Below are 27783 nucleotides of genomic sequence, written 5' to 3'. Positions count from 1 at the left end.
AGCAGATGTCACATCTAGACGACACCAGCCTTGTTTTCAAAGGTTTTGAATTTCCTCTTCCACTCCCAAGACTTTTCCAAATAGTCCCTGCACAGAAAAAATCCTCGTTGCCTCTTTGGAATTATAACTAAATACACAAATAAGCAAATCAAGGAACATCAGCTGGAAACATTGAGAATTAGGGCTCTGAATGGCTCCCCAAAGCATTGTGGAAAACCCCAAACTCCTAAGGCTGAATATCAGTGTGGTTTGGAAAGTCTGACATTGCTATGGCACTAATTTAAGGATGATACAAGAATGTGCTTTTTTAGTTTGAACAATTTGTTTGCTGTGTTGATGTTATGCTAGATTCTCACAGCAGGACTGAAAGGCATTGTTAGGGGAACTTCTACAAGTTGTTCAGGAAGTTGGCCAGGGTGGGGAAGCCTTCCCTGGGGCATTCTGAACATGCCATTTTTATCACAGGTTTCAGTGTGTAAAGAATGAGATTCAGAGCCCCATTTTTCTTCTTTTCTTTTCTTTTTTTAAAATTTAAATTCAACTTAATCAACATATAGTGCATTATTAGTTTCAGAGGTAGAATTTAGTGATTCCTCAGTTGCATATCACACCCAGTTCAGAGCCCCATTTTTCACCATAAAATGTTAGCATGAAGTAAGGTGACCATCTGATCTCATTTGCTCAGGAAATTCTGATTTTAACCCAGTATCCTGACATAATTATCAGTACTTCCCCTTCCATTATCAAGTACCCCAGTGTAGAAGATAAATCCTATGTCACTCTAGCACTAGCTAACCAAGCTAGAACTTGCCTACGTGGTTGTTTTTCTAAGGCTTTGCCACCTTTTGGACACAAGTCCCCTCTTTCAGACTCAGCCTTTGTTCTCTGCTCTATGACAGAATTAATAGCTCACGTGTGCACGCTCAGGGCATTGCCTACTTACCTTCCTTCCCTTCTCCCACTAGACATTGGGCCTGCTCACCCAGGATCACTGTGCATTCTGGGTATCTCCCTGCACAAGTCCTGGACACAGTAAGTTCTTCACAAGAGGTTGTGGAGTGCATTATTTTGGGAAAAAAAATATTCTCTACGAGGTTTTTGTTTTGCTTTATTTTATCTAATCATCAAAAGAATAAAAAAGCTTTTATAAGAACTTGTTAAGTCTTTAGATGAGAACACTGAACCGTAGATATAAATACAGAAGTCTCCAAAAGGAAAGTCAAGAAATGTGTAGGAAGTGACAGAAAGTGCCCAAACGTGACTTTTTATTGCTATTGTTAAATGTTAAACCTACAGCAAGCCTCTTTCATAGTCCTTTAAATTCAGAATTTGTATAATCATTCCATTTGCGCTCAAAAGAATTGGAATTATTTTCACTCTTCTGTATCCTTCTGAAACAGTTATGTATTACTTTTTTCTTGAAGGAGTATGTTTTTTCTTTAGTAAGCATGTATTTTTTTATTTTTTTAGAGAGGGAGAGAGAGAGCGAGGCGGTGAGGGGCAGAAGGAGGGAGAGAAAGAGAATACCAAGCTGGCTCCAGGCCAAACATGGAACCTGACCAGGGCCCAATCTCATGACCCTGAGATCACCACTTGAGCCGAAATCAAGAGTCGGATGCTTAACCGACTGAGCCACCCAGGCGCCCCAGTGTGTATTACTTTTTGATAAGAAAAGTTAATATTAGAAAAGATACAAATGTTGAAACAAAACAAAAAAATCAGTTTTTCAAACCCTTTGAGAAATCATTTAGACAAGCCCTTTTATTTTATATTCCAAAGTCAGGGGTAAGGGTGGGGTGAGTGAAAACTAAGAAACTAACAGAGGCTCAAAGAATTTAAATGATCCAGGGGAAGCCTCACAGTAAGCGGTAATGTCAATATCTGGATCCAGTTCTCTGAACTCGTGTCTCTGGATCCTTGCACAACACCTCTCTGATTCTTTTGGGCTGATGGAGAGCCTCTGAGCAGGGACATTCTTGTCTTGTCATACCTGGAGTTAGAATATAAGCTTCATGCCTCAATGAGACTCGCTTGGATGAAGTTAAACTCTGCACAGCCCCAGTGTAAAGGAGTCACGGAGAAAAATCATGTGTGGATAGGGTTGGCATCATGGGCTTTGGAGTCAGGCAAGCTGGGCTTCAGATCCGGAGCCCTCACTCGCACCCGACCTTGGTCAGGTTACTTAACTTCTCCGAGGCTGAGTGTCCCCATCTTTCAAATGGGGATAGCAGCATGTTTCTTGCAGGAATTGATGAGGTTTAAATGAAATAGTGTTTGTAAAGCACTTACCAGCTTCTGGAAGTAGTAAACATTCGATAAACTACAGGCATTCTTTTTTTTTTTTTTTAAAGATTTATTTATTTATTTGAGAGAGTGAGAATGAGAGAGAGTACATGAGAGGGGGGAGGGTCAGAGGGAGAAGCAGGCTCCTCGCTGAGCAGGGAGCCCGATGCGGAACTCGATCCCGGGACTCCAGGATCATGACCTGAGCCGAAGGCAGTCGCTTAACCAGTTGAGCCACCCAGGCGCCCAAACTACAGGCATTCTTAGTATAACTATGATTACTACTCTACGACCCAACTTGTACCGAGGGAGAGCTTATGGATTCCAAATATGAATTGTTGCAGACAGTTCTTTCTGCTCCTACTGCTCAGCTGCTGGTCCCACAGGCGGCTTCACTTAAGCTTGTGTCTGAGGGGTGGTGATTGAACTTGGAGTCATCTGTGGAGGAGCCTGCATTGCTGGGCCCCCTTGTCACCAGGCATTTTCCTAGGTTCCTAGATTCCTTGCTGTTGCCTTTTTTTTTGGCTTGGGCTTTGCAAAACTTCCTGGTGGGTAGTTTTAGTCATCCTTCCTAGCAGTTTGCAAGAATGTGTCATGAAGCTAGAGAGAATAAAAAATGTCCTGATGTGTCAGAAAAAGGGAAAGAGAAGGAAGATGGCTCCCATTTCATTCATTTAAAATGTTGGTTACTAGGTCTTCATTTTTAAATCTTATGGTGACTTCTTTCTTTCTTTCTTTCTTTCTTTCTTTCTTTCTTTCTTTCTTTCTTTCTTTCTTTCTTTCTTTCTTTCTTTCTTTCTTTTCTTTCTTTCTTTCTTCTTTCTTCTTTCACCTCCATACAGATATCTATTTATCATTGAAAAGAAAAGCAACCCCATGGTCCCCTGGCATCTACAAAAGACATCCACTCGTTCAAGCATTCGCCAACTCATTTGATCTATATTATGGGGTACCTACTGCATTAGGTACTGTGCTAGGCATAGACATTCAGATTATAGGAACTGTTCATGGAATATGAACTCAGATAGACCTGCGTTCAAACCTCAGCTTCTTTCGGTCCTAGAGCTTTGGTCTTGCAAGTGTTAGCCACTTAACCCTCTGATTCAGCTCCTTCTTTCAAATTCCCTATCTCAGCCATGACAGCACCATCATCTTCCTGCCCGTTCAGACCCTTAGAAATTATTCATTCTCCTCACTAACCCTCTCCTTAATGTCTGATCAGTCCCCCAGTGATGCATGATCTAACTCCTAAATATCTCTTTGTCATTAGCATCACCTTTAATCCATTCAACAGATATTCACTGGGAGTCTGCTGTGTCCCAGGGTCTCTGCTGGACGTGAGGATACCTGTCCCCAGGGAGCCCTCAGACTGGTCAGGTGCACCCAGGAACATACACTTTCCCTCCAGTGAATGGGTGCAATGATACTAAAGCCCCACTTTTACCACATATTTCCTCACTACCAGACACTGTTCTACATGCTTTAAATGCATTAAATGATTTAAGCACAATAACCCTAAAAGGTAGGTATTCTTATTATCTTTACTTTATAGATAAGGAAACTGAGGCAACAGAGTGAATAAGCAACTTGTCCAAGGTCACACAGCTAGTTAGCAGTGGAGGCATGATGCAGTGTCTTAAATGCTGGCTTCATAACCACTGCTGTTAACCACCATCAAACTCTGCCTCTGCTCGAGGGGATGGGAGAAAGTTTACAGGGTGCCATAAGAAGAGCTTCTAACCAGACTGAAGGTCCTTCTCTGAGCTATTGTCTATCCTGAACCTTCAGTGTGAGTAGGGGTTAGCCAGAGCAATTCTCCCCATTCCCACTGCCATCACCCACTGCCACACCCCTAACCTTGACCAGCCTCTTCACGGGACCCTCCCCCTGTTAGTCCATTCTTCCCACCTGTACCACAGTGAGCTTTCTAACCAAATCTGGTCATATCACTACACTTATGTTTTAGAATGCCTTTCCACCATCTTCAAGAGAACGTCTAAACTCCTCTGTAGGAACACTGTGTAGCTTTTCTCCCGGCCCTCCCTGGTCTTGGCCACATGGAATAATTTGTGGTCCTCTGAAAGAAACATGCTCACTTCTGCCTCTTTTGGTGGCAAATCCCATTCCTGCAGCTCCTAGGGATCCTTCCACACTCAGCCCCCTTTGGGGATGCCTTCCTACATCCCACTCTCCATTGATAGTGAAGTACAATCAATGGTATGCCCATCACCCCAATACTCTTAATTTAACTTCTCCCACTGAACTGGAACAAACCTCAGTCTAAGTTGGGTTTACTCAGTGCTACTACAGGCCATGGGGCAAGCCTTTCCCACCCTTTCTCCTCTTCTTGGTCTGAGTCCAGGAAGATTTCCATCTGTACCTTGTCTGCAAGCCAGACTCTGAACCTAGAGTTTGGAAAAACAGGCAAATTATATCCGTCCAGGTGTATCCTGTCTATATACTGAGCTGCAAGGCCAAGTTTGTTCTCAGAATAAAGTGCGTGCACACATGTGCATGTGAATGTGTGTGCACACACTTTCATTAGCAGGGCAGAGCTCAGGATCATAAAGGCAGCCGTAGAACAGTGGTGAGAGAAAAAGAGCTCTGGACTTGGCATCAGAATTTTGAGTCTTAATTCTATTACAGTCACTTATGCATTGAGTGACTTTGGTTTATTCTTAACCTCTTTTAGTCTCCCCCTCATCTTAACCTCTTTTAGTCTCCCCCTCATCTCTAATGAGGGCAATGCATTTACCACAGGTTCACTGTCGAGATCAAATGAAATAAGGAACGTGAGGCAGCCGGCACAGGACCTGGTGTGTGGTGTAGACTCCATAGATGTTTTCTTGTTGATTTTTCTTGCTGGGGCTACTACTAATAACCAATATTTTATAAGTGTTTTCTATGCATTGGGCTTTATGCTAAGCATCTCGTATGTATTCTATCATTCATCACAACCTTGAAAGATAGATATTATTGTCCCATCTTAAAAACTAGGGAATGGTGGCTCTGACAGCTTAAGGAGCTACCTTAAGGTCACCATAGAGCTGGTGATTAGGGAGCCTGGGCTCAGATGCATGTCTCTGTATCCTATACTGATGCTTTTGGGACTTCTGATGCAAATATGTCTGTTTAAGTCAACATTTCCTCCCTTATCCGGCCAGGAAATTATACTGAAGACATAAGAATGGGGGGGAGGGCAGGAGGACCTGAAGACTCAAGTAATAGAAACATAAGCTAAATTGCATAAGTACCCATGCAAACATACACACTAAGAAAGATAATGTTATTGACTGACACTGGTTTGTTAAGAAGAGGAGTAAGAGGAAGACAAGCACACTGATTGTGTCGTGGCTTAGAGTAATGAACTAATTGATAGATACTGTCCAAAAAGTAGAGAGAACAAAAGGTATTATATGAAGCCATAATTAAACTAGCAGCCCCTACAACAACCATCCTAAAAAGCAGAAAAGCTACACATAAAAAAAAATAAATCAAAATAGTTTATAGCAAATGGCATAAATGAATTAATAAAAATAAGTAAGTAAAACCTAGCTAGCCTTACTTCTAAATCCAGCCACAATGGGTAAGAAGGACTGGATTTCTTTTCCCACCTGAAACAACCAAAAATACCAGACAAAATATATGAAATAATGGTTTTCAAAATACTAGACCTCAAGAAGTGAAGGGCAATGATCCTTGAAAGATGAAAACAAATAAAGGGAGCCCTACGACTGCCCCAGATCACTGCCTTGAGGGAATTTTCAGGCTGTGGCATGAGGGAGGAACTCGGGTAGAGTCTAAAAGACTCCACATTGAAGAGATGAAGCTGAGTTCAGAGCGACAAAGGCAGATCGAATGCATAGGACAGAGCACTGGACAGGAAAGAGCCACATGGAAACAGGACTTTGATGATCTGCACAGGATTTTGGTCAGTTCACACATATGAGGAAGCCATTTGAGACTGGGGAAAGAACTGTCCAGAAGAGCTAGAGGGAACAATACCCAACACATGCATTTGTAAGTAATTCATGCATCAAAGAAGAAATCAAAGGGAAGTTATAAAGTATTTTGAACTGAATGAAAATGAAAACACTACATATTATAATTTGTAGAATTCTGCTGAAGAAGTACTTACAGGAAAATTTATGCTTACATTAGTAAAGATCTCAAATAAATTACTTCTGCTTTTATCTTAAGAAACTAGAAACAGGGTGCCTGGGTGGCTCAGTTGGTTGAGTGACTGCCTTTGGCTCAGGTCATGATCCTGGAGTCCCAGGATCGAGTCCCTGCATCTGGCTTCCTGCTCAGTGGGGAGTCTGCTTCTCCCTCTGACCCTCTCCTCTCTTGTGCTCTCTCTCTCTCACCCTCTCTCAAATAAATAAATAAAATATTAAAAAAAAAAAGAAACTAGAAACAGAAGAGCAAATCAAACTCAAGAAGAAAGGAAATAAGGATCAGAGCAGTAATCAATGGCATAGAAAACAGAAAAACAATGAACAAAATAAAAAAAAATCTGGTTCTTTGAGAAAAAAAAGAAATCAATAAACCTTCAGTTGGGCTGATAGGGAAAAAAAGGACCCAAGGACACAAATGTTCAATATCAGAAACAAGAAAGGTGACATCACTACTGATATTAAAAGGAATATTGAGGAATATCATAAGTAACTCTATGCCAATAAGGGTGACAAGTTAGATGAAATGGATAAATTCCTTGAAAGATGCAAACTACTAAAGCTCACTTGAGGAGAAACAGATAACCTGAATTGCCCTATATCAAGGAAATTGAATTTGTAGTTGAAAACCTATCCACAGATATAATTTTAGGCCCAATTGATTTCACTGGATGCATTCTACCAAACTCATAGATGAAATACCAATTCTACACAAACTATTGCAGAAAACTGAAGAGGAGGGAATACTTTTCAACTCATTTTATGATGCCAGAATTAACCTGATACCAAAACCAAACAAAGATGAGGAAAAAAAAAAAACCCAAACAACGCCAAAAAACAAACAAAAACTACAGACCAATATTGCTCATGAACATAGGTGCAAAAATCCTAACTGAATCCAATCATACATAAAATTAATGATACCTATGATGAAATGGAATTTATCCCAGGAATGAAAAGTTGATTTATCGATGACACTTATCACATTAACAAAGTATGGAAGAAAAACCATATGTTCATCTCAATAGCTGAAGTATCCATTCCTGATAAAAACTTCCAGCAAACTAAGAATAGAAGGGAACTTTCTCAACCTGATAAAGGGTATTTATGAAAAACCTTTGGCTAGCATTATACTTGATGGTGAAAAATAAATGCTTTCCCCCTAATATTGGGAAAACAATGGTATGATCTCTCATCACATTTTATCAACATTAGAATGGAGTTTCTATTGAGTGCAGTAAGGCCAGAAAAATAAATAAAGGGAGCCCAGTTTGGAGAGGAAGAAATAAAACTCTCTTTATTCTTAGATACTATGATTGTCTGTATAGAAAATCTGATGGAATCCAGAAAAAAGCTACTAGAACTAATAAGTGATTTCTGCATGGCTGCAAGTTACAAGATCAACATTAAAAATCCATTGTTTTTCTATACAGCAGCAACGAACAACTGGAAATTCAAGTTGTAGGAAAAAGCATTTATAATACCATCAAATAATGTGAAATACTCAGGGATAAATCTGGCAAAATATGTGTGAAACCTATACACTGCTAACTACAAACCATGGCTGAGAGAAATTAAAGAAGACTTAAGTAAATAGCTATTTTAATTTAAGTTAAGTAAAACTAATAAAATTCCTCAGTCTCAATAGCCACATGTCAAGAGTCCAAAAGTCCCACATGGCTAGACGTAATCTTCAAAGGTAGTCTCTCTAAAAAATGCTCGCTATCACCACTACACTATACTGAAGGTGTTAGTCAGTGCAAAAAGATCAGTAAATAATTTGAGGTATAAATAGTAGAAAGAAGAACATAAAGCTATATTGGTTTGCAGATAATATGGTTGTATACCTGGTAAGAGCAAGAGAACAAACTAAAAGCCACAACAAACAAATAGATCATTCAGTAGAGAGGTGGCATACAAAATTAACAAACAGAAATCAATAGTTTTCATATATACAAGTCACAATTATTTAGAATAGCAGGTATAACACAAAAAAAATCCACTTAAAACACCAACTAAAATATAAAATACCTAAGTGTTGACTTTATAAGAAATATGCAAGTGGATATGAAGAAAACTTTAAAACACTCCTGAACATCATGCAAGAAAACTTAAATGAGAAATATACCATATTTCTGAATAAAAAGCTGCAATATCATAAATATATCAATTTTTTATGTTAACTTTATAAATTTATCACAAGCACAATAAAAATGCTTTTTTTAAATAAAAAAAGTCCCTTTTTTTAATACTAGACAAGCTGATTCCAAAATTCCTATGAAAAAAGAAGCCATAATATCCAGGTAAACTAGGGAAAAGTATAGCAGTATTGGAGGGTGGCTATCTCTAACAGATAGTAACACAGATGATAAAGCATCAGTGATTGAAACTATCTGGTATTAGTGCTTGAATTAGTCTAGTCCAATAGGTCCACACGTTACAACAATTTCATTTATAATGAAAGTGACATCTTGTATCTGGAGGGAAAAGATAACTATTCAGTAAGTGGTTTTGGGAAAAAATGAGTAGTGTTCCTGTTATTACGGCTGCATAACAAACCACCCCAAAACTTAATGCCTTCAAACTATGACATTTATTAAAAAAAAATAAAAAACAACAAAACACAAGCTATGATATGTATAGTGCTCACAGATTCTGAGTGTCAGGATTTCTGGAAAAGCTCAGCTGGACAGGTCTCCCTTTATGGGAGGTGTCTCATGAAATTGTAATCTGATATTAGCTGAGGATGCAGTTATCTGAAGGCTTGACTGGGGCTGGAGAATCCACTTCCACAGTGGCTTGTTCACATGATTGGCAAGTTGCTGTTGGCTGTTTGCTGAGGTCTCGCCTCTCCACATCAGGGTCCTTACAGTGTGGTGGCTTGTTTCCCTCAGGGTGAGTAATCCTGAGACCAAGGTGAAAGATGCAGTACCCTCTATGACCTAACCTCAGAAGACACATGCTATCTCTGCCATCATCTTCTCTTGGTCAGTTACAAAGTTCCACACAATTCTAGCTCTCTATGACACTGTCCGTGTCACAATGTAAGAAGAGAATATGGGATGGAATATGTATTTCGCTATGGCCATCTTTGGAAAATACAAGTGTCACAGGGACACATTTGGATACATAACTTTTGTCTATTGGTATCTCATATTATGTTTATGCCACACTTATTCTAATATAAAAAGTGAATCCATAAAGTACAGGAAGAAAACATGGAAATGAAAATTCCTTTGCAACCTGAGAATCTAAAATTATTTTAAATTAATTAAAACAAATAAAATTAAAATTTTAATTCTTCAGTTTCAATAGCCACATCTCAAGGATGCAATAGCCACACGCGGCTGAGATTCAGATGGTGAGGAATAAGTAGAAGGGGGATGGATAGGCAGAGGGAAGAGCATGTGCAAAGCCACAAGGAACTGAAAGAAAGCTAATGTGGACAAGCAGAAGAGCAGTGCAAAGTGGGGTGTAGAGGTAGAGTGTGTAGGACCGAGGGGGCCATAGGGAATTTGGAGTGACATGGTCAGACTTCCTAATTAGTGGGATTGCTTTGGCTGCAGGACAGGGAAATGGAGGGGAGGGAGTGAAGGAGGCAGAAGACCAGGCAAAAAATATGGAATAGGAAGTTGGTGGCTGGCTTGGAGTCATCTGCAGAAACCCTTCCCCAGTGTGCACATGTCAAACCACCCTTCTAGAATTGGGTTCAATTCCAGAGGGCATGGCCAGAAAGCCGACAGCAAACTTGAGACTCTTGAACTGAGCATGAGCACAAGAAGATAGTGAAGGCGTTCAAGGCCAAGTGAAACGAGGACCCATAACACCTGTGCTATTTAGCTTAGAGACTCGGAAACCAGAAATCGGCACCGCTGCCCTCACTCGGCAGGAGGAAGCTGCCGGGTCACAGAGGCCACCTTGTCCCTGGAGAAGCCCACAGCTCCCAAGGCCAAAGAGCGGAGGCTGAAGTTTTCCGGGCTTTCCCGAGGAGTTAGCAGGACTTATTTATTTTGAAGAAGCACAGACTTCCACCACCGCCCCTCCCCCCCATCATTCTTTTTATAAAGGCATCAAATCATTTGAGTCACTTGGGAATCAAACTGTTTTGGTCGAGAAAATTTCTGTGGGCGCCCGAGGAGGAGTTGGTGCGGCTGCTGTCAGGGAATGGGAGAACATATGGTGGTCTGTTGTGAATGCGGTCTGTTTTTTGTGTTGTTGTTAAACTTCCCCTCGTTAGCACGGGGGCTGTTATGTAAGAGCTTGAGGGTCCATATGGTTTGTTGCGTAAGACGCCAAGGAGGAACACGGCTCTCTGTTGCTCGGCTGCTCGTCCAATTGCAGGTTTGGGGAAACATGTGGCCGTGGTGTCACGTTTGCAGGATGGAGGCAGTAGTTCTGGATTTGAACATCCGTTCTACCACTGGTTAGCTGGGCGATCTTGAGCAGGTGACCTAGCCTCTCTGAGATTTAAAGTCTCTGAGGTTTGATTTCCTTCCATGTAAAATGGAGAAAATAGCTACCAACTTCATAGAGTTGCTAAGCGGATACAGAATGATTAATATGAACTACAATGTATTGTGTATTCAAAGTTTTCAGGATTGCATGCTTTAGAAATATTATTTCTTTTAGCGCACCTGGGTGAATCAGTCGGTTAGGTGTCCGACTCTTGATTTCAGCTCAGGTCATGACCTCAGAGTTGTGAGAGCAGCCCCTGTCTCAGCCTCCATGCTGAGTGTGGAGCCTGCTTAAGATTCTCTCCCTCTTCCTCTGTCCCTCACCCATTGCTTGGTGATCCTCTCTCTCTCTCTAAAAAAGAAAGAAAGAAATATTATTTCTTTTAAACTTCATAGAAACCCCTGGAAGTAGCTATTATTATCTTATAAATCTTATATATCTTATACATTTCTGAATTGTAACCAAACTATAGGAGTTCACACTGAAAGGATACTCAGGCATTGGCCTGGCTCAGTAGAAACCAAGTTCATGATCAACTGGTGTTATCTGTGTAAGGGTGAAAGGGGATTGTGGGGGCTTGAGGGCTATTCTGGACTAAACTGATCTTCCCATGCTTCACAGTTGTGGAAACTGAGGCCCTGGCATGGAAAAGTGACTTGTTTAAAATCGAATAACAAATAGGTATCAGAAGCAGCATTTGATTCCTGGTCAGTCTGATTCAGAGTCCTGGGCTCTTGCCCTAATTTTCTGACCTACAGATTCAAGACAAAGCTTCTCCAAAAGAACAGAAAAGGCAAAGAGAACTAACACTTACAGAGCACCTTCCCTGGGCAGGATGCTCTCCGCAAAATAACTTTACAAACATTTCCTTTCATCCTCATTACAGCCCTATGATGTGGGCAACATTGGCCCCATTTTAGAGAAGAGGAAACAGAGTCTCAGAGCCATCATCCAACTTAACGAAGATCCCAGAGCCAGAGAGGAAGGCTGACCTGTAGCCTCATCCCCACCCCTGCTGGTGATTTGAACCCACTCTCCAGGGCTAAATAGTCATCCACTCAGATTCAAGAGTTAAGCATCCCTGCTCTTCCACCCACAGAAAAAGCTGAGAAGCCTGAGGCAAGGGGCTTTACCTGTCTGGGCCTTAGTTTTTTTCATCCTTAAGCAAGAACAGTCAGCATACATTCCTCAAAGAACACTGCGAGGATTAAATAAGTTCAAGTATGTAAAGTGATGAATAGAGAGTCTGGGCCATACTAAGTGCTCTTTGGATGTTAGTTAAAAACCAACAAATCTGGCACACGTGGCCTCCCTCCAGTCCCCGGAGAAGGAGAGGAGATGGTATGGCCCACACAGAGCCCAGGGAGGCTGCAGCCAGAGCCGGCCTCCCTGAGCCTTCCGCCTTGGCGCGGTGTCTGGCACCCCGCCCAGGACTGAGGAGTCCCCATTCCTCCCTCCTGTCAACTCAGCAGAACAAGCTGTGTCAAGGGAAGGTGGTTCCCCTTGAGAAAATGTTCTCACACGCCCTAGAGGCTCTTGCCCTGCACGTCTCAGCGATCAGCCTGGACAGGGCCCGGCCCCACCCTGCACAACCATTCTCTGCAAAAGTCTGTGTCCCGCCAAGCCATAAAAGGTAGTGTGTGGTCTGAACAGCTGTTGTCTTAGGACGCAACAGCCCCCTTTGGCTGTGGGATTGCTTTGAACCAGCTTTACTCCTGTGCCTCAGTTTCACGCCCTTGAATATGGGCTGGTCATGTCCAGTCAACTATTGGAAGGAAGGTTGGGAGACGCCAGTAGAGACACCGCCTTCCCTCCCTCATTTCTCATGTTTTCCTCAAGTGTCTGCAGTCTGACCTCTGTTCCCCTCCGCCCCCACCACAAATGCCCTGGTCAAGGTCGCCATTGTAACTGTAACTAACCTCCCACTCTCCCTCCTAGCTCGATCCTTGCCACTGTGTTCTCTTGATTGGCCTCCTCTCTCTCTCTCTCTGCCCACCCCTTCTTATTCTCCTCTCAGGGCTCCTTTCTCTGCTGCCATCCTTGAAAGGTGCAATTTCTCCAGGATTCAGTCCCTGACCTCCCTTCTCCTCACTTCACACCCTCTCAGGGGCACTGACCCTTGGCTTCGGGTACCATGCCCACATTCAGGAATCAGTGTATCTCGGAGCTCTCTCCTGCAGCCAGACCATCTCGTGCCTCTGCACCTCTCCTCCTGGCTCTCTGTCAGCACCCCCAAACTCAACATGCCCCGAGCTGCACTTGTATGCTCCTCGTCCTGCCCACCTCAGAGAATTGCACCACCATTCATTCAATAAATTTGCAGTGGCACCTTCTGGGCGCCAGGTACTGTCCTCCATGCGAAGAGGACAGCAGGGAACAGAACAAAGACCCTGCTCTCGTTGCATTTACATTCCATCTGCCAAGATGTCCAATGACCTGGGACTCATTGCAACTCCCTTCTTCCTTACCCTACACTTGCAATTGGACACTGAGTCTTATCCATTCTACTTTCATCATATCCCTTGCACTGGTCTCCCTCTTTCCAGGCCATTCTTGCTGCCATAGTTCAGGCAACTGCTTCTGACTTAGTTTACCAACCTTCAGTCTTGCCCCTTCTGATCCACTCCAGACTGCAACTAGAGCCATGGTTTTTAGAAAAACAAATCTGGTTATGCTACTCCTTTGCTTAAAGACTCCGGTGTCTCCTTCTCATCACCTTAAGGGTGAAGTTTATTTAGCTGGCTGAATACCAGTCAGTCAGGGGTCTACCAGAGAGAGAGAACCAGTAGGAGATTAGGAGTCTACCTCTATCTATCTATCTATCTATCTATCTATCTATCTATCTATCTATCTATCATCTATCATCTATCTCTATCACCTATCTATCAAGAGATTTATTTCAAGGACTTGGCTCCTGTGACTGTGGGGTCTCGCCTGCAGGTTGGAAACTCTGGGCCAGAAGCTGATGCTGTAGTCCCTGGGCAGACTTTCTTCCTCCTCAGAGAAACCTCAGTTTTGCTCTTAAGGGCCATCAATGGGTTGGCTGTGACCTACCCCAATTAGTGAGGATAATCTTTACCTGAAGCCAACTGACCGTAGTTGTTAACCATATCTACAAAATATCTTTATGGCAACACCTAGATTCGTGTTTGATTAAATAACTGGGAACAACAGCCCCGCCAAGTTGACACATAAAACTCACCATCACAACATGATACTTTTGGACCTGCTCCATGCTTGTCTCCTTCACCTCTTTTCTCCCCTCTCTCCCCACCCCACACTCAAGGCACAGTCACCTCTTGCACATGCCAGAGGGCCTCCTGCCACCTGTCCTCACACAGGCCCGGAATCTTCCCCACCCCTTTCCTCGATAACTCCTAACTGCCTTTGAAACTACTCAGGTGCAGCCTTCCCTGCCCTCCCCGCTGCCCAAGCCCTGGTGCTCTGGAGCGGAGCACAGCGCCCCTGAGTTTGCAAACCACCACTGGCCATGAGATGGAGACTTCCCATTGGATGTGTGATCTGGCCCATTAGCCTGTGGACAGCTCCGGGACAAGAACTCAGTGGCTGTCCCTTTCCATCCCATCACTCTCTAAGTCCCCCAATCCCAATCAACAATTATTTATTTACTTGCATGTAAGACCCCCTCCACACCAGTTAGAATGTAAGCTCCAGGGAAGTGGGAAATCATGACTGTCTTGCTCAGTGTAGGATCCCTAGGACCTACCTGTGTACCTGGCTCATAGTAGATGCTCAATAAACATTTACTGAGTGAAAAAACTGAGATTTATTTGAATGAATTGAAAAATAAATACTTAAGTTCTGGGCACTATTTGGGAGGGGGGCTGTACATCATCATATCATATATAACCATCAACAAGGACAAGGGCTTGCTTTCACGGAGCTTCTAGTCCAAGGAGGGGAGAGAGACAGCAACGAAATAAACATAACTCGCCAGGATAGAGAAAATAAAAATACAAGATGACTGTGTAAATAAGTGAGGGGATATAAATGAATGATCGAATGGCTGGAAAAATATTTACATATATCTGGCTTCCTCAGGTGGAAGCATCACATGGGGTGGGGAGTAGTGGAATGAACACTGGATTCAGAGCAGGAATTAGAAAGGTCTGGCTCTGTTCTTTGCTGCTGACATGTGCCTGGGTGAATAGTCTAGCCCCTAGCACCTAGGTGTGCGGTATCACCCACATGCGTGATGATGGCATGATAGCAACTGCTTTGTTTCTCTCCCAGGGCTGTTATATCGCAGGAGACAGCAAGCATAAACGAATTTAGTGACCGTGAAACTCTGTGCAGACGTTGAGGGTCATCGTTGGTATTTTAATTGTTGCAAACAGAGCACTTCAGTTAATTGCATTGTTTAGTTGGGAGAGAGGCAGAAAGGAATTTTGGCATGAGACAGACCTGGGTTTCAGTTCCATTTTGGCCACTTAGTGGTGAACCGAGGGACCTTGAACATGAATTATTTCACCTCTCTGGGCCTCAGTTTCCTGATCTGTAAAAATGGGGAGAACATTTGTACCCACCTCACAAAGTTATTGCCAGCTTTAAACAAGACAATCCTTTCCAAGGGCTTGGCATAGGGTTGAGCCCCTACGAAGGGCTCAGTTAATATTAGCTATTAATAGTCATTCTGTCAATCATTGGTGGCTGTTCATAAATGGAGCCATTCATGGTTCAGTTTCTCAGGTCTCACATTTCTGCCAGGAAACTTCCCGAGTCTTTATACACCAACACCTGTGATTATGCAAAACTTCATTTAAAACCACCATCAGCGTTCATATCCAGAACATAAACAAATGAAGAATTTGCCGTTCGATACCCTCCCTCCCAACTTCCCAAAAAATTATTTTCTGGAACATAGAGATGCACTCGTTATTTCTATAGAAAACAAGTGTTCTCGGTTTTATGATCATATAACCCTGGAACTGTTATGTTTTTTCATGTAATGCATTTACGTTAGAAGCTCCATAAAGGAGTCCTTGTCAAGAGAAAACACAGCTGGTGCCCAATTACAGAGGTGACTGAGACTAATCGGCCAGAGGAGCTCTTAATTAAGCTGGACCCCAAACTACAGGAGAGACAGCTGTTGGGGAACCGATGGGGCCCCACGTGCTTCCCCAAAGGCAGTGAATGAGAAGGGCAGAAGGTTTTCTTCAAGGGGCAGAGAGTTGGTGATTTCAGTGACATCTGAATTTAAGATTTAAAGGCTGGCTTTGCAGAAGCTGATGCCTGATTTTGGCTCACTCCTTTCCATGACAAGAAGCTCTTCAGACTCTATTCAGGTATCAGCTCCTGTATTCTTTGTCATCACTGGACCCTAGGAAATTTCCAGAAGGGGAAATGGTCAGCTTCAGGAAGGCCTTCAGTGATGACCCATCTGCACTTCTCTCCTGCTGGGCCATCTTGAGATAACTGCTGTCTTCCTTACAAACCCGCCGTCAGCACCCCACTCTCGCCCACTCTGGCCCATCTCTGCTGCTTTCTCTCCTCCTCCTCCCACTCTGCCCTCTAGACCCTGTGTTGCACCAAATACCCTTTCCTGAAAGCCTGGCTGCTGTGTACCTCTCTCCAGACCTTCAGTGGAACCTGTATCGCTTGCTCTCTCTCTGTGGAGATGGCTTGTTTTTCCATATCCCCCTACCTCAGGGGCAAGAAGCAGGATCAATTTCTTCTTTGTCCCCTAGTGCTACTTAGGCCATAATCCTCTGCCCTCTGTGACACACACACACACACACACACACACACTCACACACACACAGCATACCAGGCATTTGGTAGCCACATTTGGAAGGAGACGCCGTACCCACTCTGCACTGAATAGTTGCTGTGTGTGTCTATTTGTGAGGCAGGAGGAAGTGTGGTCTAGGGACCCTCGGCCTGAGGATCACCTGGGGACTTCTCAGAAATGCAAATTCTCGGGCCACCCCAAGCCTCTAGGGGAGGGGCCCAACACCTTGCTTTAGGAAGCCCCCCCAAGGGGTTCTGATGCTCATCCATGTTGGAGAACCACTGGTGTAGCATTTAAGAGCATGGGCTCTAAAGCCAGTTTGCCCGAATTCAAATCCCACTTCCGACACACGCTGGTGTGCCACTTTGTCCAGGGGCTGTGCTAGATGCTTCTTTTCCTCATCTGTAAGGTGGGAATAAAAACGGTCCATCCCTGTAGGGTGTCCCAAGAGAATCGAAGCAGCTATACATCTAGAGTGTTTAGAACAGTGCCTAGCATATAACAAGCTCTCATGACCGGTGAACTATTATTATGATTAGCATTGAGTGGAAATTTTAACAGACCCCTGGTCCTTGGTTGCTTGCATCTGGTTTTGTTCATCTATGACTTTTCGGTGGCTCTTCTCTACCTGGTGCTTCTCCAGCTTTCCAGTGCAGAGGAAGGTGGGCTTCCACACACACCTTTCTTAGAGGTCTTATACTTCATATTTCCATGTCTGACTATTAAAAAACAGCTTCTAAACCTCATCTCCTGGCAAAATTGACAGCCCAGGAAGCTGCAATATGCTTAACCTGTGGCTTGTTATATCCTCCCATAGATCCCCATTCTTCCCCGGGAATGGAAGCTGGCTCCATCTGCCAGAACCTTTGACCTCAGTTCCAGGGACCTTCATCTTTACTCCACTCCAGCCACCCATACTCAGAGCCACACCTGGCTCTTATCTGGGCTGGCTACTCCTCCATCCCTGAAATCTCAAATTGCAGGGTCCCACTCTCTGACTCCTCCCTCCCTCTCATCACTCCAGAGCTCTCCTCATACTGGCTCTTGGATCTCCTCCTGAGTGCCAGGCTCTGGACCCTCCCTCCTTTCCTTCCCAGCCTTTCAGACCTTCCTGGCTTCTCATTCTTGCCATGCCTCTTCTCCAGCCACACTGGACAGATAGCATGAGCAAGAAATAAACTTTTCTGTTTGTCAACCACTTAGAATGGTTTTTGTTTTTATTTTAAATTCCTGCAGCATGACCTGTCTCATCCTTACTGAGGCACCTGCCTTCCCAGGTGGGGGTGAAGATGAAAGGAGTTCGTGTGAGTAGAGAGCACCAGGCCCAGTGCCTGCCCTGTGATAATTGCTCTAGAAATATTAGCTATTACTCTGACCACCAAAAACCATAGGGCCCATGGCACTGCCTTGTGATGCGTCTGCAAATGCCCCATTGAATTGCTATACACTAGTGATTCTAAACTTCATCCTTTATCTTCCCACCAAACCCTTGGCCTTCATGGGGAAATGGAAGCAATCAGGTGGAACTTTTCCAATCATTTTTCTCCAAATCTGCAAGTTTTAATCTCCCTCCTGTTTTAGAGGCAATTGAGTTCTGGGGTTGTGCTCCTTGCCACAGAAATTGGAGGGCAGAAGGAGTGGCTTCTAAGACTGGGAAAGGTTGAACATTCACTCATCCATCCATCCATCCATCCATCCATCCATCCATCCATCCATCTACCATAAATACCTAGCAGGAAGGGGCCTGGAGCTTGGAGAAATGTGATTTGAAGATGAAGAGAAGATTGAGATATAAAGGGATAACCCAGCAAGCCCTCTTTTCTTTCCAAATCAGCACTCCCCATGCCGTCTCTTGCCCGCCTACCCAGGTACATGGAGTGGCCAAAGGTGGGCAGTGGGAGGACTGGACTGAAGCTCCCAGACCAGGCATCCTGTGGCCACCTGGGTATGTGGAGGAAAGAAAGAGAAGGCCAGTGAGGAGCCTGTGAAGAAAGCCTGAGGAAGGAGTTTGAGTGGGGATACCCCTCTGAGGGTATTCTCGGTTATTCTCCTGGGCTACGTGAGCAACTGACATGCAAAGAAAGGCCTGTGCACTTCCCCTGCCTCAAGGCAGGCTTCTTTGTAACCCCAGGCAGACAGACAGACAGACAAACAGGCGGTGATGTTTCTCCTTTCCAGACAGCATCCTCAGCAGCTGCCGCTGACTCAGCCTCCCCTCCTCTGTCTGGGTGCGGTAGGCGGGCAGCTTGGTCCCCAGGGTTGACGGTGTACGTGGCACGAAGCGTCAACTCTCAGACATCTGCAGACATAGAGACCTTTGATTTTTCCCCAAGTCCCAGGATGTTTGCAGCTCTGTCTCCTTCACCTGTCACTCAGCCCCACCAGCCGGCTCTAAACCCCAACAGCCGTCAGCCCCCTCCACGGGACATGGGGATGGAAAGTCTTTGGATGCTGGTCACAGCTGAAAGTGTCCTAGGGATTGGCCAGCATTCCCTGGTGGAGAAAAAGAACCACCTGGCCCTTCTGGAGAGACCTGGCAGTCTTGGCTGCAGCACCTGCTGAGCTGAGTAGGCCCAGCACCCCAGATGCCCTATACTTCAGGTCAAAGAAAATGCTTTAGTATACAGTATTAATGTATTTGCCTTTATACCCATGCCATTGCAAAGTGTAATTACACACACACACGTGTGTGTGTGTACATGTATGTGTATATTTATGTTTATATTTATACATGGAGAAAGGGGCCCATGAAGCCACAAGTGCCGAGAGCCTACACAAGTCCTACTGCAGCCCTGCTCTGCACCTCTCGGGGGCTGTTTCTCATCTGGGAAGTGCAGGTCACAGTAGCGTCCACACCGTGTGCCACCGCCATGCCCGTGCTCTCCCTGAGCTAGCTCTCACCTCTGCACTTCCAGGCTCGCAGAGTTGGAAAGGCTCCCATGTGTACACACATAACATCCAACCCCTTCATGTTGCATCCAGGCCTCTCATGGCTGATCACTCTGAGCTTCTACTGCTTTCCCCCATGCACAACTCTCCAGCTAGAAGCCCTGAGCCTGGTGCTGTTTCTGGAACAAGCTGAGCCTCCAGTTCCAGCATGCCTGTGCACACTCAGGGCCCTTTCCTTCGCAAGTACCCCCTCTTCTCTGCCTGCTGGTCTCCTACTCACAGCCCCACTGCATGATTTGTGGGGTCCCAGGCAAAATGAAAATGTGGGGCCCCTTGTTCAAAAATTGTTAAGAACTCCAAGAGGGCAAAGCAGGGCGTAAAACCAAGTTCTGCGCTCCTCTGAGCATGGGACTAGGCGTCACGGCACTAACCGCACGCCCGTGGAGACAGGTCTGCCTCCTCCTCTTCTGAGGTCAGCTCAAGTCTCACCTGCTTTTTGCAGCTGCCCTTGCACCCGCAGACAAACGATAGGAAGTCACTCAATGAACGCTTCTTACGTTCCAGGCACTGTGCCAAGCACTTTATAGCCAGGGTCTCGTTGAACCCTCGCCACCGCCCCATGAAGTAGGGAGGACTTTGGTCACCATCTTGCAGATGGGGAAACAGAGGTTCAGGGAGCATGTGGCTGAACTGGCCTTTAAACCAAAGGCTGCCTGAGTCCAGAGCTCATGCTCTTACCAGCTGGACTGTACCAGCCCTTCTGACCCCATGGCCTCTAGATCTTACCTCTGCCTTCTAAATTCTGAAAGCCCCAGGCCCTGGCTTGCTCCCTCAGTCCCTGGGCATCCATTCTCCCAGCACTTCTGGCCCCCCCAAACATCCCAAGAGGCCAAAGCCCTTCTTCTCAGTCCAGAGTAGCTTCCGGTTTCCTAGGAGACAGACACCTGGGAACACTGCCTGTGACCCCAAGACCAGGCTGTTTGGTCTCTGTAGGGTTTCATGAGCCCCGTGCCTCACCCCCAGTGTTTGTCTTAGTTTAGACGCTCCTTCTCCTTTGTCAGACCTCAGAGTCCCCCTCACTTGCCCGTCTTTCTCTCTAATCTCTCTGACACCCTGAGGCCATCTTGCCTTATATCTTATTTTAATTAATTAATCAATTAATTAATTTTTTAGAAAGAGAGAGAGAGAGATAGCACACTGAGTCAGGGAGAGGGGTGGGGCAGGGGGGAGAGGAGAGAGACTCTTAAGCAGGCTCCACACTCAGTGCAGAGCTGGATACAGTTCTTGATCTCATGACCCTGAGGTCATGACCTGAGCTGAAACCAAGAGTCAGATGCCTAGCCAACTGAGCCACCCAGGTGCCCTGCCATCTTCTCTTTAAAAAATGCAGACCTGATCATGTCTTCCCTCTTACAGATCCTTCTGTGGCTCCCCATGTCCCTCCAGTCCCTTAGCCTGGTACATGAGACCCTGCCTCCCCTTGACTAGAACGCTCCCACATGATCATAGCTGATTACTTATTTGACATTATCAGAGCGAGTCGTGCTTTCTCATGCCCCCGTGACTGTGCACATGACTCTCTCTACCTGAAATGGCCTTCCCAGAACTCTTAGAAAACTCCTCCCGACAATCTGAGACTCGGCCTCACCTCCTCCAGGCAGTCTTCCACACAAGCCCTTCCAAAGTCTGCATTAGGGCTTCTCCTCCTGCGCCCCCATAACTCCCAGAGCCCTCCTTTGGCCCAGCACTAACTTGTCTCTATCCCAGGGTTCAGACCCTTTTGAAGGTAGGGACCGCATCTAATTCATCCTGCATTGCTGGTCTCTGGCATTTGACCTCCTTGGGATCTAGAAAGGACTCAGTAGGTATTTTCTGAATAAAATCTACAGACGAATGACAATTGGGCCAAAATGCATCTGACCCTGTTCCCCTGCGTGGCTGGCATCAGGGGCCCCATTTAAACACAGCTGGTCACAGCTCAACTCTTCACCCAGCAAATTAGACCAGGAGCACTGATGGCTCTGGAAGAAAGACGGACGGACAGATGGATGACCTGTTGTGCTTGTAGCTTCTGAGGGGAGACAGACTTAGTGTACTTAGAAAATGAAGCAAATTGGTTTAAAAACTGAGACCTTAATTTCAGCAAAAAGAATAAGTTGTATAACAACTTAATGTGATATGGGTCAGCTGTCAATTACACGGTCACATTACTATAAACACTAAATCTAACCAGAAATTATGCTGGAACTAGATTGGGAAGCTGGGGGAGGGGCGGTGGCTCTGTGGGGAAGAGCGCTCCATCCTCCTCCTCCATCGTAGCAGGTCCATAGGGCCCATGTCAGACAGAAAATGAAGAGATGTTTAAACACATTATTTAGACATACGGAGCCAAATATTGGAAGCAATACGGGTCAGCGGCCTGCCTCTGGGCAGTACGATTGGAGTGTGGAGGGGCATGGGGTTAGGGAGCGGGCCTTTTAGAACTATCCGACTTTTTGCACTATGCACATGATATTGGTAAAACACGCATTATTTTTTAAAGACACTTGTCTGTAGTTTGAAGGTAGGCATCTGTTGGGAAGCAGGCGTCCCTGTCCTATCGGTCTGACTAATCTCCTGAAAGAGCACCGTGGGCAGGTCACCCAAGCCCTCCAGCCCTGGAACCGGACTGGGCTGGGCTGCCTGGCCTGCACTCACTGACCCGATCCCGCCCTCCCATGCACCACACCTTCGGTTCCTGTAGACTGGCCTCCTCCCATTGCCATGGGCACGACATCTCCTGCCTCTCAGCTTTTGCTCGGGCCCTGCCTTCTGTGTCTGCCGACACTCCTCCTCCCTTCTGCCTCCCCGGCTCTTCCCCCACCCCCACGCTAAGACCTCCTGAGACAAGGGTGTTGTTCCCTTCTCCCAGGCTCCGCTGGGAGCTTTGGTTTGCTGTGCCTGCCCTCCCTTGAGCCTTTACTAGATTCAGGTAGGAAGGCTTGAGGAGCCATGTGCCAGAGCCACCCGTACTATTGATAGCCTCTCTGAGTCTGCTTCTTCTTCTGGAAAGTTGAGATCTTTGGGCCTACTTGCCAGGACGTTTGTGAGAGTCGCCTGATGGGCTGGCGTGAGAGAGACCGGCTGGCCACCGATTTCCAGTCCCCTCTTCTCTAGACACTTTCTCCCGACAGCAGCTGCAGGTGCAACACGCTAACTGCTCTCAAGCGTTTACAGGAGGCCGGCACTGCCCGGAGTCATGCATCATCCCATCTAATTCCCGCACCGGGGAGCGTTATCCCCATTTCACAGACGAGGAGACGGAGGGCTGATCCAGGGCAACCTGCAGGTGAATAGACATGTCACACCCCACATCAGACCACAAGCGGCTCAAAGGCAGGGAGAACTGCACACCCAGGTTCAAAGCTGTATCCTTCACAACAGCCAAAAGCTAGAAGCACTCCGTGTCCGTCATGGGTGGATGAATAAACCAACGTTGTATGTACGTACAATGGAGTATTACCCAGCTTCACAGAGCAAAGAAATTCTGACATGGGCTATAACACGGATGAACCTTGAGGTTCATGATGCTAAGTGGAGTGAGCCAGTCACAAAAAGACTGATATTGTATGATTCCACTGATAGGAGAATGAGGTCCCTAGAGTAGTCACATTCATAGACACAAAGTAGAAACCCCTGGTGGTTGCCAGGGGCCGGAGGGCTGGAGGAATGGGGACTCATGTTTAATGGGTACAGAGTCTCAGTTTGGAAAAGTGAAAAAGCTCTGGACACGGATGGCGGGGATGGATGCCCAACAGTGGGAACGTACTTAATGCCCCTGAACTGTGTACTTACAAATGGTTAAGATGGTAAGTTTGGTGTTGTATACTTCACCACAAGAAAATTAAAAAAAAAAAAAAAGATATAGTTAAGACAGAAGGTAGAATAGAGTTTACCAGGGGCTGGGAAGAGGGGGGAAGGGTGAGTCATTTTTTAATAGGTACAGAGTTTGTTGTGGAGAGGAAAACGTTTGGGAATAGATAGCGGGCATGGTCACACCACACTATGAATGTATTTAATGCCACTGTGCTGGAAACTTATGAGTGGTTAAAATGATAAATATTATATTGTGAACATCATCCCCCCCCCCACACGACAAGACACACGAGCCCCTGTGTCACAATGATTTCTCTACACCCAGAGTCTCAGACGGGGCCTGGCGGATATAGGTGCTCAGGAGTGTTTGTCAAAACTGGAATAAGCTTCTGTTGCGAGAAGGATTGTGGTCCTTTCTGCAAGGGAAGGACCACAATCAGGATTCTTCCTTGAGTCAGCTCCGTAGCCAGTTCTAGCTTCTTTGTGCTCAAAGTTCCACGGATGTGTGCAACCCCCCCCCAACATACAGTCTGTATTACCAACACTGTAATAACATAATGAGAGAGCTGCTATTCATTCCTGGGCATTTCAGATATACATCATAAGAACTAGCAATTATAGAGTACTTATTCTATGCTAGATACCGTTCCACGAGTTCCCCCACCTTACAGCAATACCTCTGAGATCGTTAGGATTATAATCACCATTTTGTGCCTGAGAAAATGGAGACACAGAGAGGTTAAATTACTTGCCAAGGGTCACACAGGCAAATCTGAGCTGAAACCCAGACTTGCCCGCGCGGACAGTCTGGTTTGCTTAGTGAACCTGGTCTGGGTTTCTGCAGTGTGCTGGGCTGTCCCTGACATTTCTGCATTCTCCCCAGTGCCCCCCAGGAGGGCAGAGAGAGCACCTTCAAGAGGAGGAGGGAAGTAGGGAGCGGGCTTTGGACGGGCACCAGTGCAGGCTTGGTTCAAGACCTGGCTTGGTTTTTGTTGATTATGTGGCCCTGATCGAGCGACTTCACCTCTAACCCTTTGAGTTCTCATCTGTACCATAGCTGTAGCAACAGTATCCATCTCACAAGGTTCTGTAGGGATTAAATAAATTAGTAAGTGCGCACCTCTTAGTGAGGGTGTTGCTAAGGCGTGGGAAGCACCCACGAGGTGGGAAATGGGATCACACTCCCTGACTTCCTGGAATGATCTTGGGCAACTTCGCTTCCTCTCTGTGCCTTGCTGATCTCAGTTATGAAACAGAACTGCTAAAACCAACCCCACAGGTTTGTTGTGAGGATTCAATCAACACTGTGTTTTGTATTTATATCTATTTATAACTCTAGCTCATTCTCCAGAAGTATTTAAGGTAGCTAATGACAATACAAGATTATTTTTAACTTGAAAATGCAGAATTTGGGGCAAACAGAAAGGGATGGCAAGGGGAAAAAAAAAAAAAGAGGAAATGAGGTAATTTTTTAAAGGGCCCGGCTGCCCTGGCATGTATTAGGTGCTCAATACATATTTAGCATTGTCTTCAGGTGGTAATATCTGGTCTTGGTGAGTCTGGCTACTCAAGATGCAGTAAGTTACAGCCTGCCTCTCAGTTAGAGCTGAGAGGGACTTCACTCTTCTCAGGAAAAGGAAAACGGAGGTGAGCTTTGGATGTTCAGGTCCTACCTCTCCTTTCAGAGCTCAGACTTTGTTTGCATTACATACTGGGCTTCTGAGTAAGATTTCACTTGAAGAAGGTGTTCCACTACTTAGAGAGAGAGAGAGGAGAAAAGGAGAAATTATTAAAAAAGGAAGGAGAGGGGAAGGGAAGGAAAGGGAAGGGAAGGAAGGAAGAAAGGTAGGAAGGAAGGAAGGTAGGGAGGGAGGGAGAGGGCAAGGAGGGAGGAAGAAAAGCACTGATAAATTTAATTCCTTCAATAAAGAGATATACTGAGGCTCAGAGGAAGGAAGCTAAAGCAATTGGCTATTTATATCTTTTGTAGGACTTTTCATGTGGAGAAACCCACCAAACACAAAACAAATCCTTTATCAATGGATCTCCAGTCAACAAACATTTCTGGGGCCTCTACTATGCTCACACCATCATGCTAGGAACAAAGCTGTGAAAAGACACATTTGTGCCCCGGGAGTTCACAGTCTAGAGGTCCAGAGACCAGAGTGAAAGGTGCCACCATGGGCTTAGCCCATCGATGGGGAAGTCAGTCCAAGCAGAGGGCCCAGGACAGCTTCACAGAGGAGGGTGTGCTGAGCTCTGTCTCCAGAAAGGAGTTAGGATTTTGTCAGGCAGTCAGTGTGAGGAGAGCTTCACCCTGTTTTCCTGATCTCAGCACGCCCTGCATTTTCTGTCGCTACTTGTTATTACCTATTTAACTGTCTTCGTTGCCAGGCTCTCAGTAATCTGTGGGCAGGAACCCCGTCCATTTGCCCCTGCTGCATCCAATGCCTCCAGCACAGGGGAAGGAAAGAAGGAAGGAAGGAGGAAGGCAGAAGGAAGAGCACATGCAAAAAAGCCAGTGGTGGGAAACAATATGGTTCCAAGAACTTTGGGTTGTTCTGGATGGTTCTAGGCTTCCGCAGATGACTTGAGTCCAGCCAGACATTAACTGGAATTTATTCAGTGATGATGAGAAATCACGTGTCCTGATTTTGGATTCAGAAAATAGGGAACTCTTCAATGGTAGAGTTATGGTAGCAGATTTAATGTCGGAGGAATCTGGAATCTTGGGTTTGAACGAACCTCAGGGCCCTTCGGTATAGCCATCCATCCAGCAGATCACGAACAGTGTACGACGAACAGGAGAAGTGGTTCCTATGGCCCAGCAACCTGACCATCCTGGAATTGTAGTTAACAGCCTTAACTGTACTGCAGGGCATGCTACAGAATACGTCTTCTGGCTCTTACTAGATAATACCTGTCCAAAGTTTTGAGTGTTCACTTTGTGGGATGAGTTTGACTTACAATTAATTTCATAGACTCTAAAATGTGCTAGATCACAAGACACACCCCAGTTTTAGAGATGCCTACATCAATATCTTAGGAAGTATGAGTTCTGGTACAGTGATCCTTAATTTTTCTAATAAGTGACATGATACCCTATTTACATTTGAGAAACTAAAGCTCAGAAAGGCTACCTCACTTTGTCCTCAAACCCACGACTCATACTTAGCAGAGCCATGTGGTTTAAAGGGCCCCTTCTCTCCCCCCTCTCTCCCACCTTCCTGTGGCCACCCTGAGCATCAGGAGGTTGGTCCATCATCTTTAAAAGTCTTTCTAAGATTTCAGTCAATTTTGCTACCCTAGGCAAAGCTCTGCCCCTTTCTCCTTTTGCCACTGAGCAGTGTTACTGTTACTTTGCTGCCTCCTTCTTACATTTTCTGAGCGAGCAGAGCGGTTTGCCCCATCATTTCATAAATTGCCAAATTAGCCAAGAGCTCCCACATGACCCACCTCCTCGAGTCTGTCACTTGAGTGGAGCACTCCTATTTTCCTCATAGACTTGGGCACCCCTCCAAGAAGTGTGGTGTGCTGGGTGCCTCTTGTTTGCTCCTCCTCCTCTTCTTCTTCTTTTTCTCCTGTTGTTGCTGTATTAATGAAAGATGAGCACGCTCACACCCCTGGCAAAAACTCTCCGCCGTCACCCATGTACGTCTGATACTGGTGTGGCAAAACCAGGGCAAGTCAGACTAATCAGTGGGAGAAACCCTGGTTTGAAATCGCCTGGGGCCTTGTCTCCGGCTTGTGCTGGGGCTTGGAAGGAAGATGGGCCCACGCCAATCAGAGCGAAACTAGCAAGATAGCGGATGCAAGGAACAGGTGGGGTCTGGCTCATTCATAAATACAGTTGCTAATTTTCACTGATACCCTGGCAGGTAGATGGAAGAGCTTGGTAGGGGCCTTGGAGTCATCAAGTGTGGTCCCTCACGGAGCAGAAGAAGATGGGATGCCCAGAGTCACGAAGGGGCTGCACTGAGGTCACACCGCTCGTGGCGGGAACCATTACTTACAAACATTCAGTATTAAGAAATATCCTATTGCTTCGGGCAAGTGCAGATGCTGGAAAGGGTGGCCGGCCTGGGTGACTTATGGAGGGCGCAGATTGCACTTGCGTGCCCGACTCCCCGCCCAGTGGGCTGCCACGGCCGCTGCTGGAGCTGCTCAGCCTCCTCCCCTGGATGCCGCCGCCCTGGCTGTCTGCCTTGGGCTTCCGTTCAGAGGTTTACATCAAGTTCTCCCTGTTGATACTCCCCTCTGACCTTGTGCTCTAGACGTTTAGGCTGCCCTCGGGCCTCATGAAGGAGCCCTTGCCTTATATCTGTGCTGGAGCCCTGGCTCCTGCCTTGTCCTTCAGCCGGTTTCCCAGAAGGC

The sequence above is a fragment of the Mirounga angustirostris genome, unplaced genomic scaffold, assembly GCF_029215605.1.
Source record: "Mirounga angustirostris isolate CCGP_5_RB_7025 unplaced genomic scaffold, mMirAng1.0.hap1 SCAF_4, whole genome shotgun sequence".
NCBI lineage: Eukaryota > Metazoa > Chordata > Mammalia > Carnivora > Phocidae > Mirounga > Mirounga angustirostris.
This window is presented reverse-complemented; position numbering follows the sequence as displayed.